Raw genomic sequence first — 13,230 nt, 5'->3', positions numbered from 1 at the left:
TCCATGGATTGTTATTTATATGTAAATTATATTAATGCTAACCATTAGGTATTGGATAATAAATTGGCGTTCTCTTCTGTGAGAAGACTACTTCATATAGGCATGTCCATTGGTATCACATTTGCTGAGAGCATTTTAATGTATAGTTTTAGCCAATATATCAAAAATATGTCACAAATTATAAGAATCTACGAAACATCAAAACAACTCAAGAAGTTGAATGGCTACTGATCAAGTACACTTCCTCCAAAAATGCCTTCTCTCCTTCCTAAGGAAAGCTATTGTGATAAAGAACAAGTAAGCAGAAAGGGTCTTATTGAGATGGAGAACACTGGGAGAAACAGGAGAATGGGAGATGGATGTGGAAGATGAAGATAATTTAAATTCTTCATATATCATATGGATGTGCCAAATAAAATAATTAAAATAAAAATTAGTTAACTTTGTATTAATGCTACAAATCATATACAGGCATAAAGTATAAAGCTTTAAAGAGTATTTTATGTAAGAAAAACTTAAAATATTAAGTCTGTTATAATCAAGCTAGAAACAAAAAGTAATATTATTAAAAATGTCTTAAGGGAAATCTTAATTTTAGTTAAATTCTCTTTTAGTACTGTTCATTTCATTGATGTAAGCTTTGCTATCATTATAAATTTATAAATCATTACATATTGGAGCTGGAGAAGTGGCTTGACAGTTAAGAGTTGTTCTTGTAGAATAAAAGGTATCATTCTGAGCACTCACATGATAGTCTCACAACCATCCATAATTCCAGTTCTAGAGGATCCAGTCACACTTCTGATCTCCACCGGCATCAGGAATTCATTTGGTGTTCACACACACACACACACACACACACACACACACACATAGACTATAGACAACATACCCAACACACAGCAAAACAGACAGACAGGTAGGCAGGCAGGCAAGCAGACAGGCAAGCACACACACACACACACACACACACTATAGACAACATTCCCAACACACAGCAAAACAGACAGGCAGGCAGATAGACAGAGAGACACACTCACACATACACACACACACACACACACACACACACAGAGAGAGAGAGAGAGAGAGAGAGAGAGAGAGAGAGATGCACACAAAGACACACCCAAGACAAAAGTTCACACATATAAAACAAAAGATACAAATTCAGAAAAGAAACTAGTGCATATTAGCTCTTTTCAAATTCTGATTCATGCACATTATCTTTTTTTTCAACAATGAATATTACTGGTTTACATTTCTTTTTCTTTCAGTGAATTGCAATATTTTGTAAAATGGGACACATACTTTACTTCTGGTTCTACAACAAAAATTAAAATAGACATGGAAGTTGTGTATGAAAAAAAAATCACTTCTTTGCCATTCCTCCTCCTAAAAATAATGGCATATATTTTGGAATGAACCTTTTACATAAGGTATCTCATTGATTCTTTAAAACCTATTGAGTGGTTATTACCTTTCTGCCAACTCCCTCCTAAAGATCATTGTATAAATATTCTTATTCAAGAGCTAGGATCTCTAGTCCTTCTAAAGTGTATTGTGGGGGTATTTGGTATGGATTTAGTAGAAGTAAATAATATCCAGAATTTTTTTAAATGTTTGCCCTGTCATCAAAATTGGTGCTCATTAACTTGATTTGAAAAGCATTATATAAAATGGAAATTATTAAATATTAGTTAAATTTGTGTTGAATACACATAAATTTATCAAAAGTTAAAATGCCTGTATTTTATTACTGCCATTGAAGAAAATTCTTCTTTGCTGGCAGATGAACCCAGCCTTGGCACAAGAGCCTAGATTATGTTATTTATATGTATGAAAGCATTTGGGTGAAAACAACATATGAATATCGCATGTTATTTTCCATAATTATGAGAAAATAGATACTATGTTTTTCTAAAATATTTAAAATATTATCTCATTTGTTACATCTAACCAACAACAAAAAATTAACTGTTCCAAAAAATATCATTGGCTGTCTTGATCTCAGATCCCACAAACTATAATGAACACAGTATTACTACCACAGTGCCATATTATACAACTTGATCCTACGAAACTGTTTTTAATACATTCTCTTTTATAAATCAAAAGCTCGTCTAAGGCACACGTCTAACCTTGAATCATCCTGCACAGCTGAGCAAACATTTCAGCTCGTGAATTTAATTAAAGGGTTTAAATCTGCATTAGAAATGAACTAAAGCATAAATGTAGCCCTTGAAGAAATGTGATCATAGGATGCCTTCTTTTTCCATAGCCCATTCACAGAGCTTCTTCCACAGGGATGTTCCTGAGCAAAGTGCTTTCTGGTTTATGGGTCAATTCACTGTGCCCTAAGCTTCAGCTATTGCTAAAGCTCTTAGTATGATCAGAAGTTCTAAAAGGTGGAATGTAAATTCTGAATGCAGAGAGATGTGCACAATTCTTACTTTTGGGACAAATGAGAGGCAAGAGGTCTAAAATTAAATATACTTTGCCTGCAGTTCTTTCTGCAAATATTTGACCTGAGTTTAGCCTTGCAGTCATATGACCTTCATTGCAAAAAAAAAAAAAAATCTTACAATATTTCTCAATCGTATTTTTTCTTTAGCCCTGGGATTTTTGATTCATAGCTACTTATAGATGCTAATAAATACTTGCTTAGAGACAAATTTTACAATTACAAGTAGGAAATTATTGGAAATATAGTTCATATATATTTCATCTCCAGTTTCATTAATTAACTTGTTTTAGTGCTTTTCATGAGGAATCTGTCTGAATAAAGAATTGAAATTCATTTTTTTAAAAAATCCATGCATTTTATAGTATATTGCTTTTTCCTTAATAATATTTTTCAGGCCTTAAGTCCCATTTACATCTTTAGATTAGTGACAATAACTCCTCTTCACACATTCTGCTATACTCATAGATCACTGGCTTTCTCAGCTACCATTAGAGAAGTTTACTCTTGGAGATGGGAACAAATACAAGGACCCACAACTGGTCAATGTGCAGAGAGTGAGATATACTTGGGATATACCATCCTAAAATTAATATCTGCTTCAAATCCCTCCCATCAAGTTGAGAGAACTCTGCTGGAAAGGAGACAGAGAGTGTAAGTGCCAGAGGGGGTAGAAGACACCGAGGAAATAAAGTCCTTTGAGAGACACCATGAGTGACACTCACCTGAACTTACAGAAACTGTGGCAATATGAACATACACAGATCTAAGACAAATGGTGTTCTTGTGCTTAGAAGGGAATTAGATACAAAACCCAGTGCCTAACCCAGACTCTATCTAGAATTGACACTACTAACAAAACAAACAAACAAACAAAAACCCAAAACAAAAACAAAAAACAAAAAAACAGTGTTCTCTAACAGAGTCTCACTGAGTATACACACAACAGATATAAGGGCAAGCCCATGCCCAACAGTGCCTGCCCACCACGAAATGAAGTCAATGTTATCCTAGGAGTATTTTTTTTAATTTAATAATTTTTTTGGGCTAAATGCTCTTTTAATCTTACATATCTTTTGATGACATACTATGGTTTCTGGTTTTGTCTTTGTTTCACGGGCATTTCTGTGTCTGCGGATATATATGTCTCTTGTGATATTTGGGGGGATAGATAGGGATGTGAGAATGATCTGGGAGAAATTGGAGCAAGACAAACATAATAAGAAAATACTATATGAAAAACTATATTTTAAATTAAAACTAGGGTAACACATTTTTGGCAGAAGAACTTAAAGGTAAATTCATCATCTCACTGAATTAGATCAAGGACAGTTACTGTTTTTCCTTGCTGATTGATCATATAATCTAAAATAATGCCTTTCAAACCTCTCTACTATAAATTTGATGTCTTATATTTTCTGTTTCCATTCTAAATCTTTTAGAATTCCCTCTCTGTACATAGGCTAATCTTAAGAGTGAATACTATACTAATTTCTAGAGGAAAAATTCTTTCGTGAAAATGTTAACGTTTTCAATGATATAGGTCACTGCAGGCTCATGCATGCATGGCTCATACTCTTTCTCTCAATAGTACTTTATGTATTTAGCTTCTTCTTTTGGTCCTTTCATGGTTACTGGATATTGTTGTGCTTAATCCTTCACTCTCTGAAACAGTGAATGTTTTGCTCAGTTTTGTTCTTTTATTGACTTTGACATAGCAATGCATTCCAGATATATTTATCCTGTATAATTTCTGTCTAGCTATTAAATTAGCAGTTTATCCAAGGAACATTAAATTTTTACAAGTAAAATGAAGAATGGATGTCATGCAGTTGGAGTGAAATGCTATTTGTCTAAATAAACAAATTCATATTAAATAACATACATCTTTTCATAGCTCTTATATGCAGTAGGTTAAAGGAATATCAATTTTAAAGGAGCGTTTTCAATGATAACCTCTTACCACTGACTGTTCTCTGATTTTTCCTTTTATTACATGTAACCCCCATTTGAACCCTCAAAGATTGTGAGTATATATATATACACATATATATATGTATATATATATATGTGTGTGTATGTATGTATTTATATATAAGGACCGCTAGCCCATAAATATATGCATGGGCTATGTCTATGTTCACGACGTTCCCTTCAGTCTTACACACAGTATTTGCTCTCCCAGTTTCTTAGGTCAGCCACTCATTGTTCTCCCCGACTCTCCAGGAAGTTTATTTTAGTCATACATAATAAGTAAGCTTATGTTCCCAAATTTTGCATTGTATCCTTCAGTTGCGAACTCCCTAAATATTTTTAAATTGTGTTACATTAAATTTTACTACTTATGCTACAAGTTATTCCGATTTGACAGACATTTAATGTCTTCCAATTCAGCCTGACACAGTCCAACAAAACATATTTATAACTCAGACACTCTCTTGGGTCTCACAATGTTCAGACATTGCACATACTCCCAACCCTTTTCAGTCAACACATCTCTCAATGTTTTCATAGCTTTTTACTTTCCAGATTGTTATGTAATTGATGTCATACAGGTGCAGTTATTTCATACTGGTGACTTTTATGCAGTTTATGTGTCTAAGATACTTTTATTCCTTTTCTATATTGTTAGATCATTTCCTCTTACAGAACTATTGACAGCTGTTCTGTTTCTACTCACCTATTACAAAATATGATTTATTCCAGTTGGGAGATTTTGTATAAGTTTGAGCTTTGAAATAAATTAGAAGTATTATGAGTTAAAGCCAAAGTAAGATTGATTGGTTTTATAACAATATGAGACTTTTAAACGTACTTCTTCCCCTTCCTTCTTCCTCTGTGACATCTCTCTGATCTTGTGGATACTCCTCTTCCTCCTCCATATCTTGTAAAATTATGAGGTAGAAAGCCATTGCTGATTTTAATCACAATTTGTCCATTAAATGTATTTTCATTTGTACACTGAAAAAATTGCTATCTTAAAAATATTGATTTATGAAGTGGGAAATATGGACTATTAATTTATTATTTTAGAAATGTAAAGTCTTTGTTTAGAATTTCCTATATACAGATCATGTACATATTAAATTTACATTATTATCCAGTTATAGCTTTTGAAGGAAGTACTATGATGAATATAATTGACTACATTTTCAAATACTTTGCTGCAACTATAACAAGATGACTTAAACTGAATATTTCTCTGCATCTTGTATCCTTGAATTTTTATTTCTTAGTTCCTGGAGATGCTGTTATTATATTAATATTGTTTGTAATTTATCTCTGTAGGAGATTATTTGAAAATGGAAGCCTCTTTAGTGCTCCCTTTCTAACAAATACTCTTCCTACTCCATTTTCTTGACTTTTTGTATGAGTTAAGAATTAAAATGTAATATTTAAGGAGAGTAGCAACCCAGGGTTCTTATGTTCTCTACAATTTATTCATTTTTTCTATGGTATGAATAATTTTAACGTCAAAAACCCCAATACCAGGAAAGGGATACTTAAGGGATACTTCCCTTAGACTTGTTGATCAAGAAGACTTACAAGTCCCCCTCCCTCCAAAATTTACAAGCTATTCACATTACTCTTCCTTGACTTTCAATATTTGATGGTAAAAGTCTATTGTTAATGAAACTACACGCTTCAATCACATGACTCGGAGAAATTTTACAGGTACTAGCCTGAAAGCCTCCTTCCTAGAGACTCTATGTTATAGTATCAAAAGGTTGTGTACAAGCTTCTGAGAAATCAAATAACATTAACAATCCCCCAAGATGCAACTATTGTGAAGTGTAATAACAGAGCAAAGTATTCCCAATGGCGCAATTGTGTCACATTAGTCTTGAAGAAATAAACAGCTGTTTGATTGGTCTTAAGGGCACTCCATGGGAGAGAGCTAAGGCCTGATTCTGTAAATCTGGTCAGGAACCTAGGAGTACAGATGTCATTTAACCTAGAAGAGAATCTACTGCTGAAAATTTGCTAAATTTGTATAGTGTCTGACTGCAGCTTTTAATATTCTTTCTTTATTTTATAGATTTTGTGTTTTGTTTATTATGTGGCAAGAGAATTTTCTTTTTTGGTCCAGTCTAATTGGTGTTCTATTAGCATCTTGAATGTTTATAGACATCTCTTTCATTAGGTTGGGAAAGTTTGCTTCTATGATTTTTGTTGAGAATATTTTCTGGGCCTTGGAGCTAGAACTCCTCACCACCTTCTATTTCTATTATTCTTAGGCTAGGTTTTATTTTCATGGTATTCCAGATTTCCTGGATGTTTTGTGTTAGAAAATTTTTAGATTTTACATTTTCTTTGACTGATGTACACATTTCTTCTGTTTAACTTCTATGCCTGAGATTCTCTTCCACATCTTTTATTCTGTTGGTGACACTGCCATCTGTTGTGCTTGTTCTCTTCCCTAGGTTTTTCCTCTCCAGGATTGCCTCAGTTTGTGTTTTCTTTATCACTTCAATCCCACTCTCAGGTCTTCCAGAAATTTATTTACTTCCTTTACCTGTTTAATTTTATTTTCCTGTGTATCTTTAAGGGATTTATTTGTTTCCTCTTTAAAGGCTTTTATCATCTTTATAAGATTGGATTTCAGTTCATTTTCCTGTGTTTTAGTTGTGTTTGTATATCAAGTGCTTGCTCTAGTAGGGTATCTTTGTTCTGAAGGTGTCATATTGTCTTGACTTTGTTGATTGTGTTCTTTCGAATGCCTTAAGCCATCTGGATGGGTCTGGTCCCTTGATGTTTCTTTCATAGTAGGTATTGGGAGGGAAGTTAAACTCAATGGTCCTGGTGTAGTTTGTACTCTGTTGGTATCTTTGGGGTGTATGATCCTGACTTGCATTTCTATATATTTCAGGGTCTGCCAGTCTGTATGGTTCAGGAATGAAGGTGAACAGAGTGGTAGGTCTGCCTTGGCTAGCAGGCTGCTCAGGGCAGATTGATGTTTCCAAAGGATTCAGTAAGCAAAGAAGATGAGTGTGGGAAGGAAAGTCTTCCTGTGTGGTTCAGTATCCACAGATCCAATGAAGGTGGTCAGAGGTTAGAATGGAGGCTGCCCTGGGATACTTATCTCAATGAGTTTTATGATTTGATAATTTTTGTTGAATTTTGCCAAACTATTAACTTTAAAGTATATCCTAGAGAGTTGCACTAACTCTTTTGTTTTACCAATTATGAACAGCTCCATAGGTAACATAACATGGGTGAGGCTTCTCTGCTTCAACCATGTCTATTATGTTGGTCCTCTTCTTACAGCATTTACAGCTAATAACTTGAAAGTAATGTTGCAATGGCAAAAAAATTAACAGTGAAATAACTCTTTGAAAGATTTACTCATAAGTAGCACTTAGGTTGCAATGTTAGTCTATTCTGAATAATAGAATAATTCATTTCTAGAATTTTTCCAGTACAAAGTACAATTTGAATTTAGAGCAGTAGTTCTCAATATTCTCAATGCTGTGATTCTATAATATAGTCCTTCACGTTATGGGAATCCCTAACCATAAAATTATTTTGTTGTTACTTATTAACTGTAATTTTTCTAATCCTGTGAATTGTACTGTATGTGACTCCCAAAGAGGTCACTAACCAAAGGTTGAGAACTATTAATCCAGAGCTATGAGATGTTCTAAAAGATAGATCATGTCTTTGGAAATGTGATATCTTTAGTACACCAATAGATTTCATAATGAATGATGCTTTTACTATCTATGGACTTGGGGTTGTCAGTGGCAATCATGACCCAATACTTCATATCTTACATACAAACAATACATCTTGCTCTAATTTTTAGTAGGATGGTATATCTCCCCCACACAAAAAAAACTTATTTAAAATCTAAGAGAAATATTTCCATATAAAATTCTAAGGGAAAGGGAACAGAAATGATAATAAAAAATATCATTATGGCCTTTACTACTTCCCACATAGGGGAAAAAGAGTGCACAGAAAAGTGTCAGCTAATATCATTAAATGCAGCAGACCATTTGCTATTAGAATTAATTTCAATAAGAAATCAGTTTTCTTATACTTATTAGAATCTAGCTATGAATTTTGACCTATGCTATATTAAATATTGGAACAGGCAATAAAAACAAGAGCAATAAAATTTAATATGAGGATGTCCATGAAGCTATAGAGAAATAAATGTGTACGTCTAGGAACATGAGCACATGCATGAAGGTATAATAATTGCCAGAGTGTTTCTGAGACTGGAACACAACTGTAAAGAGAGAAAGAGTAAATTAAATGCTAAGGCTTTTGAGGAATTGAAATCTTATGAATCATAAAATGATGATTAATATATGACAAAGGAAATGAGAAAATTTAAAGTTTTGAAGAAAGCATAAACTATGCCATGTTGGACAGTCACACTGAAAAATAAATGTCAGCTTTGGGATGCAGACATTGGCCATCGTTGTCTAGTTGCAGGAAAAGAATGGCAAGTTTCTCAAAGAGATGTAGGTGAAAGAAACTGAGAGGACTTGAAATGCACATTTTCTTTCAGCCAATAAATAAATAAATAAATAAATAAATAAATAAATAAATAAATAAGAGCCACTGAGATAGTTGAATAAATGTATTTGAAACGCCCTGTTGCTAGAATGAAGTTCCATGACTGAAAGCAATTTACAGAATGAAAAGTTTACTTGGTCTTCCAGTTCCAGAAGGAGAGTCTAATGGCCAGAGATGCTTGACATCGGGTAGCTAGAAAAGGGGATCGGAAAGAGCAGAGCTCCATCCACACTTCCAAAGCCAAAGGAAAATGAGATGTAGAGTGAGCCTATACACTTTCCAAGTGCCATCCCAGTGATGTACTTCCTTCAGCAAGAATTGACTCACTAAAGGGTCCATAGCCTTGCCAAATAGCCCCACCAACTGGTTATGAAGAGTTGAAACGCATGACTCATTTGTCACTTATCATGTATATTACAATGACACTCATATAAATCTTCTGGGGAGAAAACCCAGAAGGAGATTAGAGGATAATTAAGTCAATTTTGATGGATACCATGTGGTATGACAAGAGACCTGGAAGTGTGGTAACAACACATTTTAAAGGGGTAAATAATCATAAGAGATAGTTAAAGGCACATTTTGGGAATGTGCACAAAATTGATACAAACAATGACTCTGTTGAGGCAAAAGGAGAAAACCAGCCATAATTTCTGAAAATATATACTGAAAAGGAGGATCACACTGTGGTTGAATTAGGGGAAAGCTGCAAGAAGCTGAGGAGGAGGGTGACCCTGTAGGAAGACTAGCAGTCCAGGTCAACTAACCTGGATCCCTGAGATCTCTCAGATACTGGAACACCAACCAGGCAACATACACCAGCTGATATGAGGCTTCCAACACATATATATCAGTGGAATAACAGGTCTGGTTTTAGTCAGGGAAGATGCACCTAACCCTCAAGAGACTGGAGGACCCAGGGAGTTTAGAGGTCTGGTAGGGTGGGAGTGGAGGCTGGGGGACATCCTTGTGGAGACAGAGGTGGGGAGGAGGTATGGGATATGGAACAGTGAGAGGGTGGACCTGGAGGGGAATAAAAAGTGGAAATTAATAAAAATAAAAAATAAAAATAAAGGAATTAAGTTTACCTTCAGACATTTTAAATTTGACATATTTACGTAAAAAAAAAAAAAAATCCAGAGAGTGAAAAAAGAAAAAGAAACAAACAAACCAAAACAACAATAACAAAACCCGGAGATGAGTATTTGGGTAGAAAGTTGAGAAAAAGTTTAAAACAGAAGTCAAATATTTAATGTATTATTTGCCAAAGGTAAATTGGACTTCTTTGTAACACACACACGCACACACATGCACACACACATGCACACTTATTTAGACCATGTGCATGTATCATATATATGCATTTGTGTATATATGCACATATGTTATACTACTTACAGGTGTTTGTGTGTTCATGTATATATGGAGAGATAGAGGGAGATGACAAACTGAGGGAAAGACGGAAAATGGAAAGAGAAACACTGTATGAAGAGCTATTAGTAATTCAACATTTAAGGAAGAGATGAGTAAGCTGAAATCATAATGGAAATAGAAAAACAGCCCAACCACTCCAGTGCAAACAGACAAGCACATACAATATGCATTACAGTACAGAATATAACTGTTTCACATTGGCAAAGAATAAGAACCGTTTTACACAGTGATTCTTCCTAATGCTGATACCCATTAATACAATTCTCATGTGGTGAGCCCCAACCATCAAGTTATTTTTGCCTATACTTTCTAACTACAATTCTTCTATGTTATGAGTCATAATATAAATATCTGTGTTTTCCAATGGTCTTAGGAAATCTCTGTGAAAGGGACCTTGAACTGCAAAAGGTGTTGCAACCCACAGGTTGAGAAGAAGATCTAGGTCATTTATTACTGCATAGTTAAAAAACATTAGGAGTAGAAACATTAAGTTTACCTGGTAAGATTAGAGTTATCATTTTTTTCAAACATGGGTCATTATCCCATTGATAAGACATTTAAATTTTTAGTATTCATTTATTAAAGTATCAATAAAAACTAAGCTTAGCAGTGAAAACTGTTAAGACTTTTTATATTTCCTATAAATTTCTTAGCATCTAATTTTCTTAGAATAAAATTAAACAAGCTTCATTTCATCCAAAACAGATTTGACATTAGCATAGGATTAGTTTTACACCGAGAGCAAGCTTCTTTAACAATGAAGGTTCTGTGCAGAGCCTGGAACACTGTGCCCTTGACTCTCAGTTACATAATACAGAAAGCAAGGCAGACAAAAATCTGGTGAAGTCTTCAACATAAGTCAGGCAGCTGAGATTCTCTATTGCACTCTTCCAAATGAATCACACATACTATAAACAAAACAAATTAAGCCTTCAATGTTTAAAAATATAGAGATCTTAAAGGATCCTGCATTAAATTTAAAAATAAAACTGATACTATGTGCTACTATTTTTGTTAATTTTAATTACTGGATAACTTGCAAATTCACTCATTGGAAAAATAACATTAGGTTTAAATATTTAAAAAGAATGCTTTCCAAGTTATTTATTTGGTTATCTATTTTTATATTTATTTATTATATATTTGGTTATTTATTAATATTTTTATTTATGTTTCAGAAGCCACCCTGTGGGTAATAGGATTACCTTCATGAAAATCATATCAGATGCTGAATAAGAATCAGAAATAATAATGGTAAATATTCTAGGTTTGGATGGGAAAAATGGACAGAGATTACTGCTCCACAAAATGGATAGGAAATGCTGTGGAACAATTTCACCCACAGTCTTGAGAAGATTCAAAAGAAAGTGGAAGGAAAGAAGAATGAAAAGGGCTGGTGGGGAGAAAGAGGGAGGGGAAGGAAGGCAGAGAAAGGAAAAGTAGGAAAAGGCCTTGCGATGCTCAATTAAGGAGCATTTCAAGACTATAGAGATTTGTTATTTACTTGGACAGTGACTGCCTTAGATTGCCTCCCTGTTGCTGTGATGTTAAACATAACCAAATTGCAATGGAAATAGTTCATCCTGTTTGTTTGATTTTTGTTTTTTAAATAAAAATAAATTCTTTTCTGACTTGTTCAGAATGGCTTGCACAGCCCGATTTCTTATATGATCAAGGACAACTCCCACTGAGATTTAACTACCAAAATGTTCTAGGCCCTTCCACATAAATTTTTAGTAAAGAAATTCCACATAAATTTTTCTGTAAAGACATGTCACAGACATGTCTCTACAGAAAAATCAGATAAGGGCAATTCCTCAATTAAATCTTTCCAGGTGATCTTTGTCATGGTTAAAAAATTAACCAACATATCAACATATCATAAAATTGACTAGATCTCTGATATCTATATATTAAATATAGCCTATGTCTTCGTAATAGAGAACCCAATGAAATTTGCATAACACTTAACTAAATGACCCCAGTGTTTCCTAAAGAATATGCTTAGTATGACTCTGACCCCAGTGCCCGATAAACTAGGCAGGAAGAGAACATGAGATATCACTCTGGATGCATATTAAGGCCCTGTCTCATTCAATTGACAGACAGACACACAGACAGACAGATAGACAGACAGACAGAAAGACAGAAGGACAAATAGACAAAAGGACAGACAGACCAACAAATACTTGGGTAGATGGATGGATAGATAGATAGATCGATAGATAGATAGACAGATAGATAGATAGACAGACAGACAGACAGACAGGTAGATTCATAATAGATACATAAAAATAAAAAAACTATACCTGCACAATTAAACACAATTCAAGTGGAGAGATAAGGGAATTTGCCTTTAGATGACAATGTATGTTTTATATTGTATTTACAATGTATGTTTTACATCACAATATTTTAAGAATCAAAAATAAATTAAAATATCTTGTTTAGTATGCCAAGTTTATATTCTTCTAAATAATACTTTTTTAAAATTTAATTTTAACAAGTAGCTAATATAATCCCCTTAATATGAGTGTACATATAACTGCCTTTATTTATATTCGTACCTGTAATATATTTACTTATGATTTTGTCTTACTACCTATTTACCTCAGTCCTCCCTCTGTTTTCTATCACTATTATCCATCATCTAGCTAGCTGTATATCTGCTTCATCATCATCATCATCATCTTGCCATCTACTTGTCATTTATCTGCCTGTCTACTTAGTCTTTTAATTTCTCTTGCTCTCTGTTCATAAAATCCTTGAAGACCAACTTCAGGTTGACATATCTAATTTAGGACCAT

This window comes from Apodemus sylvaticus, chromosome 3 (assembly GCF_947179515.1).
Source record: "Apodemus sylvaticus chromosome 3, mApoSyl1.1, whole genome shotgun sequence".
NCBI classification, from domain to species: Eukaryota; Metazoa; Chordata; class Mammalia; order Rodentia; family Muridae; genus Apodemus; species Apodemus sylvaticus.
Note: the sequence above shows the minus strand (reverse complement) of the source record.